Below are 7,807 nucleotides of genomic sequence, written 5' to 3' on the forward strand. Positions count from 1 at the left end.
CCAACGTGGGTTGGGATAAGGCCCAACGTGGGTTGGGTTAAGGCCCAACGTGGGTTGGGTTAAGGCGCAACGTGGGTTGGGTTAAGGCGCAACGTGGGTTGGGTTAAGGCGCAACGTGGGTTGGGTTAAGGCGCAGCGTGGGTTGGGTTAAGGCGCAACGTGGGTTGGGTTAAGGCGCAACGTGGGTTGGGTTAAGGCGCAACGTAGGTTGGGTTAAGGCGCAACGTAGGTTGGGTTAAGGTACAATATAGGTTAGGTTAAGGCGCAATATAGGTTAGGTTATGGCGCAATATAGGTTAGGTTAAGGCGCAATATAGGTTAGGTTAAGGCGCAATATAGGTTAGGTTAAGGCGCAATATAGGTTAGGTTAAGGCGCAGTATAGGTTAGGTTAAGGCGCAATATAGGTTAGGTTAAGGCGCAATATAGGTTAGGTTAAGGCGCAATATAGGTTAGGTTAAGGTACAATATAGGTTAGGTTAAGGTACAATATAAGTTAGGTTAAGGCACAATATAGGTTAGGTTAAGGCACAATATAGGTTAGGTTAAGGCACAATATAGGTTAGGTTAAGGTACAATATAGGTTAGGTTAAGGTACAATATAGGTTAGGTTAAGGTACAATATAGGTTAGGTTAAGGCACAATATAGGTTAGGTTAAGGTACACATTGTTGTAAGGAAAGGTTTAAGGGGGGGGGGCGCGGCCGGTTTGTTGATTGTGATTATAGTAAGTGGATGCCTGCGGCATCATCTGATTTGCCACGTCAGGATGCACCTTTGGCTCATGACAGGCGGCGCTCTGATTCCATGCTTGTGGCAGACCTGTGTCTTTCATTCCTGCCATTGTTTGTGTGCTGTGAGAGGAGGCAGTATTGTGATGTTGGGTGCACCCCTGTGTAGGACATGTGTGGGTGTTGGTGGCTTAGCTGAGCAATGGTGGTTGTCGGGAGGGTGGGATATTCTGTTTTCTGAGTGGACCTCCCAGTCTGGTTATGACAGTGTGGATTGTCTAATGTGGCGGAGAGGATGCACTGGGTGTTGTTCCATGCTGGTGCTTACATATTGTCTGTGTGCGTGTTACAGGCAGAGAGTAGTGCGTGATAAGAGTGTGTGGCTGACGTGTGGTTGTGATTGTGAGCAGAGTCTTTCAGCATGTATACGGACAGTTGTATATATTATCTGTATTCTGATGGCTCTATCTATTACTAATCAGCGCCGTGTATACGTTTAATCCGGTTCCAGTCGAAACTGTTGTATCTCTGTACATTAGTGACACGGCGAGCGCGCTATGTAGCTACTCGTCTCGGTAGCTTCCACCGGTGTATGGCAAATGATTATAAGCAATGAGTCTAGTCGTCAATACCGATAGTGTGAAGTCACATGTCTGGGGTGGGGGACGCTGCGCCCTTCCGGTGGGTCATGGCCTAGAAAGACTCTCCCCACGCAGGGGGGCTTGGACTGTCATTAACTCTTCCGAGTAATATACTTGCCGTACGTTTTTGCGACTGCGAGTGCAACGCCCACCGGTACCGACATGGATGGAGCGCCTCCTAGCTGACCGCTCAGCATCGGCATTCGTACAGAGAGCAACGCGATCGCGTCTCTAGCTCGTAACTGGTACAGCTCGCAGCTCATGTATAGGGACAGCGGGAATGTCGCATATTGGACATAACTTTTTATTTTTTTTTATTTTTTTTTTTTTTATTTTGTGGTGGTGCTGAAGTCTGATCAACTTCGTTGATTTTTACTTCTGTAGGGAATGGAAGGGGTAAAAATTTTCTCCTTATTTATTTATTCTTCTTTCAGCTTTAGTTTGGGCACACAGAAGGGTCCTTGAACTCGCTGCTTTTGGTGTGTGTTTGAAAACATGTGTGTAGAAGTGCTAACGGACGATATGTCCGTAAATTATGGAGAATTACGTAGGGATATCATTTACGGAGGCTCAAATACTATCGCCTTCGGTACTTTATATTTGTGGTTGCGTAAGGGTTCTACCGCCCCTACTGTGGTGAGTTGTGGTGTACTGTCACGTATCATGTCCAACTTCCGAAATAAGGTTCGTGCCTTCTCCTTGACCTTGTCTGAGAGGTAAGATTCGCTTAAGGCTCGATGAATGTCTTGATTTCGGATCCACCATTGGGCTCCTGTGATCCATCGCAGGCATCTGCTTTGTACAACCTGTAACTGCTTGTAGTTCGTGGCACACGTAGTACCCCAAGAGGTCGATCCATACAAAATGGATGGTTCGACTGTGGCATGGTACAACTGGAGTTTCGTGCGTTGGCTGAGGTATGAGCTCTTCAGAAAGGGGAGGAGAGCTCCCAGCATTTTGAGGCCAGTCGTCTTCTTCTCCATGATGTGGTGACTATACAACAGTTTGGCGTCTAGATGCACTCCCAGGTATTTTACAGTTGTTGCCCAGGGGAGTGGCTGGTCTGATATCCGCAGGCGGTCATTGACGATGGGTCTCCGACGTGTGAAGACAATAACTTTGGTTTTTTCCGCATTGACCGTTATTTTGTTCATGTGGGTCCAGTGGTCCACTAAATCTAGTTGGCGCTGCATCCGTGTGACGAGGTGGTCCATTCTGGTGCCTGCAGTCAGGAGCGCTGTGTTGTCGGCATAGAAACTGGCAGTAACATGTGGCGCCGTCGGGAGGTCGTTAATATATAAATTAAACAGCAGTGGAGAGATGACCGATCCTTGTGGAAGTCCTTCAAGGACAGGCCGTGTTGTTGAATTCTTGTCATCAATGCGAACATATAATCTGCGATCCTGAAGAAAATTGTCGAGAAGTTTTAAATAGCAGTCTGGTAGGGGAGTGGTACGTCGGAGCTTGACGATCAAGTTGCGTTGCCATACTTTATCGTAAGCCTTCTCTATATCGAGAAAGACTCCAATAGTATGTCGTTTCTTGTTGAAATTGTCCTGGATAGATTCCGTGATGCGCAGTAGTTGTAACTCAGCCGATAGCTTCGCCTGGAAGCCAAACTGCTCCGGTCGGATGATGCTGTGTGCCACAAGGATGTCCAGCAGGCGTTTCAGTAGGACATGTTCCAGTACCTTTCCCAGCGTCGACAGTAAACGTATGGGTCTGTAGCTGCCAGGGTGTGAGAGATCCTTGCCCGGTTTTGGTATTGGCACTATTCTGGCAATCTTCCATGCCTCTGGGAAGTATCCAATCCTGAGGCAGCTGTTCACTATCCGGGTGAGAAGCACAACAGGCTTTCTCGGGAGGTGTTTCAATTCCGTATTGCTGATTCTATCTGCTCCAGGTGAGGTGTGTTTGCTATACTTGATAATCCTCCGAATTTCCTCCGGCGTTGTCAGCCGGGGCATAGTGTTAGTCGGGGCGTCCCGAATAGCTTCCCATTCCGCCGCTGTGGCCTCCTCTGCACGGTGGAGTGCATCATCTCCATCCTCCGTGGGGGGCGTAGTCATCTGTTGTTGGTATGTATCCGCATACAGCTCCGCCTGCGCCAGTGAGTCGTACAAGAGGCCATGGGGTCCTCGAATTGCCCTTTTGGGGGGCTGTTGCTGTCTGAGACTTTTAACTATTCGCCATTCATCTTTGGTGCGTAATAGAAAGTTGTCCATTTTGAGTTCCCATGTGTGTTGCTTCCAGTCCTGAACCTTCCGCCGGAGTTCTCGGGTTAGTCTGTGAGTTTCCCGTCTATCGTCCGGATGACGGTAACGGACCCATCGTTTCCGAGAGCGATTGCGCCTTGTCTTAAGCTCCTGCAGTGGTGGTGGAAACTCGTCATAATTGACTTCCGGTTGCAGGTGCTCCGCGAGTGCTCGTTGTTTCGCACTGGTAATCTTCTTCGTGAGTACTGCGACTGCCACATCAATCGCTTCTCTTGTAGTAACAACCTGGGTTGGTCGCACATTGTTGTTGAGGTACGCTTGGAACTGCTGCCAGTCGTAAGTTCTTGTCGTCGGCAGTGGGAGTTGCAAAGTAGCCCTCTCTATGAGTCCTAACACCGGTCTGTGGTCCGACGAAAGATCATCCAGCGTCCGCAGATGGAGATTCGGATTGATGTTCTTGATTATGGCGATGTCTAGAACATCAGCGTCTTATGTCTGGACGTAAGGTATCCTCGTCGGTTCCCGTGGTCCATGGACGGAAACATGTAAATTCTCAGCCAGTGCAAACAACATATGTCCTTTTGGGTTAGTCTTACGGGAATTCCAGGCAACATGTTTACCATTAAGATCCCCTCCAAGGAGGATCTTGTCGTAACCCTCTGTAACGGAGTAAAGATCTTCTGGGTGGAGAGGCTTCTTTGGGCTAAGCTAAGCCGCAATACAGGTAATGTTTCCGAGCGTCGTGTGGATTGTTACTGCCGTGGCCTCTAAAGTCTGGAGTTGAGGTAAACGTTCTTGGTGGTGACGAATACATTTTTTGATCAGAACTGCGGTCCCTCCACCCCGTTGGTCCCGTCTGTCCGTCCGGTAGATGTGCATGTTCCTCAAGCGCAGGTCGGTTGACTCGCGAAGATGTGTTTCGGAGACAAATGCTACGTCTATCTTGTGGCGATGTAAGAAGTCCGTGAATTCTATTTTCTTCGGTTTCAGGCCGTTGGCATTCCAAATGCAGAAGTTAAGATTCCTCGCGTGATGCCGTCTATCCATTTAGGGCGTTTGAAAAGCTGTCAGTACGCTTTCTACAAGCGAGAGGATAGACGTCAGCTTCTGCTGGAGGGCGGTGAGTAGTTGAAGAATATCTGTTAACGCTGGTGTAAAGGTGGTCGACCAGGCAGATGACGTCTCCGCTGGTGTTGGAGTCGGCGGATGGGCATGTAGTGCTTCGGAGTACGTGCGCTGTTGTCTTGTCTGCCGTAGAGTCACTCTGGGTGCCGGTTGTGGTCGAGAGGCGATTGTTTCCACAGGGAGAGGTGCCGCTTGTTGTTGGGTGGCCGGAATCGCAGCCATGGCCGAGTTCTTAAAAATTATAGGCCGTTGTGGGGTCGACTTCTTTGGTGTCCTTCTAGTATATTTCCGTAGGAGTTCTTGAAATTTGGGGCAGCCACGGAAGGTCGCTGGATGTTCTTGTTCACAATTGGCGCACTTTGGGGGCGCCGTCCTAGGATGGGTACAATTCGATGATTTATGGGATCCACCGCAGCGGACGCAGCGTGCTGGCATGCTGCAGTAGTTCGCTGTATGCTCGAAACGTTGGCAATGTCGGCACTGGACTGGTCCTTCTTTACTATTATAGGTTTCGATTATCACTCGTGTGTAGAGCAGGTATTTGACATCATAGATCTTGTCACTGTCTTTTCCGGATGGGAGGGTGACTCGGTACACAGGTTGCGGTATCAATTGTTTCGTCTTCTCGTCGCGTTCCTTAAATTGGTAGACTTGTAGCACTTTGAAGCCTTTTTCCTTGAGGGCATAGTAAAGTTGTTCTTCGGTAACTTCCGCCGGAAGGCGTTTGACAACTACTTTCAGTTCCCTGTCTTCTGGTGCTTGATGTGTAAAATAGGAGAAGTTGTGGTTCGTGAAGAATTTTATTGCACGCCTTTGGTCTTCGAAGGACTCAAAGTGGTATTTGATGCGGTCCTTTTGGTATATAGCTTTAAGGTTGCCCTCTAGAAGTCCGTTGAGCGTTTCGTTGAGGTGAACGTAATCCTTTGTGTAATAAATTGTGACTGGGGGCACTTTGCGAAGCACATTCTTGTCTCTGTCCACGGCTTCTGCGGCATTAGAAGTTTGTCCCTGCGGCTTGTTGGTTGATGGAGGCGCAGCTTGAGGTGTCAGTGGGGAGAATCGGTTCGTTGTGGGGATGGTCTCCGTTCGTCTCTTAGCCGGGTTGGCTAAGTCCTTGGCTAATGCGTTGCTTCTGCGCCGTTTGTTGTGTACGAGCGTAAAGTCCCCCTCTGCGTGTAGGGAGTCGTTGTCGTTGTCTGCTGGAAAGGCCGCTGCCATCTCCGCGTCGTCGACCGTTTGGTGGGAGTGCTGTGATTCGACATCTGAGTCCACAGATGGAGATGCCAGACATGTGTCGTTCTCCTGCTCTTGCGTTTCCCGTGAATAGCGGATAAGGCGTTGTACGTCCTTCAGCGTTTCTTTGTCCTCCTCCCGACATATATCGAGCCTTCTGGCGTAGTCCTGGCGGTCGTCTTCATTGCTGCGTCCGTCGTGATGTGATGTATGGCCGACGTCCGAATATGGTTTCGTCGTGTGGTGTGTAGTTTTCTGCGGTCGAATAGCGCCTGTCGATCGTCGTTCTATCCTGTCATTAACCGGTGCCGTAGCCTGGGTCGTCAACCTGGGATCCGTCCTGTGTGGAGCGGCCACTGGAGCGTCCGGCGGGCCACGCCCAACCGACCGACCAACCAGCGGCCGACTCCAGCGCGTCCGAGGCGGCTGCCCCGGCCGCGCGCGCGTCGTCCTCGCTCGTCGGCATCGCGAACCTGGACATAACTCTTCATGAAACGCAAGTTATAGGGGTGGATTGCACATTGCGACTGCGGGAAAAGTCCGCCGTTCATCCGCTGGAGTTGCGAGTTGGGCGGTTGGGGTGGGGCGCAGGTGGAGTGATTGCCGGTCGACGATTTCGTGCGGCAGAGGCGCTGGCGTTGGGGTGCTGTGGTCGACAGAGGACGCAGGCTTTGTGGGTGGGGTCGAAAGATGGGCACTGTGGGCACATCGATGTCTTAGTCGGCTTGGCGTCTCATAGATGGCGGTATCGTCGTTGCAGGACGTCATGCTGCGGGAGACCTACAGATGGCGGTGTGTTTTGTGGTGCACTCGACATGGCGGACGTAGTGTTGTCAGATTCGCATAGATGGCGATACTGTTTTGCCGGCATGGTTGGCGTAGTTCCGTCGGATCCCTGTAGATGGAGGTGTCGTTTCTGGGCTGGATGTCAATGTCGTTCCGTCGCATTCGCACAGGTGGCGGCACGGTATGTTGACATTCATGTCGTCGGTACGAGAGCGTCGTCGTAATACCTCGCCCACTACGGACTTATCACCACCCACACTAGCCGCCCCGGGGACTTGCCAACGACACACCCTATCCCAAGTCTATTTTCTTGCGGAGCATCATGTGTTATTATATTTTATTTCGCATCCATAGTGTAGGGGTATTGTAGGTCACCGTACTGCGGTGGACGCTATGTTACCACACGACGGCGAAAACGTACCGTCGACCGCCGGGCACCGCCCGACACCCGCCCGCCGACGCCGCCTCCGCGCGGCGCGCCGGCCGGTGGGCCGACATCGACCGTCCGGCACCCATTGCGGCACCCATCGCCGGTCGCCAAAGCGATACGCTGTAGCGCGGCAGAACACACCGCGCCCGGCCGGCGCCGCCTCCCCCGCCGCGCGCACGGAGGCGGCAGCCATCGCAGCGCCCGCGCAGGCGGCTAGATCCCGCCAACCGATACGCCGCCGTCCGCCGCACCCAATGCAGCGCCCTGGGTGCGGCGCGCCCGGCCAGACCGATACGCCGTACAGAAACAAAAGCAAAAGCAGCCCACACGTGCCCCTGTTGGCGACCAGCCCCTGGGGGTCTCGTCTCGCGACAAGACGAATCCCCCAAGCTAGGGCTGAGTCTCAACAGATCGCAGCGTGGCAACTGCTCTACCGAGTACAACACCCCGCCCGGTACCTAAGTCGTCTACAGACGATTCCGAGTCCCGACATCGAACTATAGACACCCATGGTCGACCGGTAGGGGCAGGGCGGCGCCGGGAACAGATCCCAGACAGCGCCGCCCGCGTGCCCCGTCCGGCAAACAAGTTGGGCCCGTACGGCGCGGCGCCACATGGGTCGACCGCGCCTAGTAAAGTCACGTAATT

The sequence above is a fragment of the Schistocerca americana genome, chromosome 3, assembly GCF_021461395.2.
Source record: "Schistocerca americana isolate TAMUIC-IGC-003095 chromosome 3, iqSchAmer2.1, whole genome shotgun sequence".
NCBI classification, from domain to species: Eukaryota; Metazoa; Arthropoda; class Insecta; order Orthoptera; family Acrididae; genus Schistocerca; species Schistocerca americana.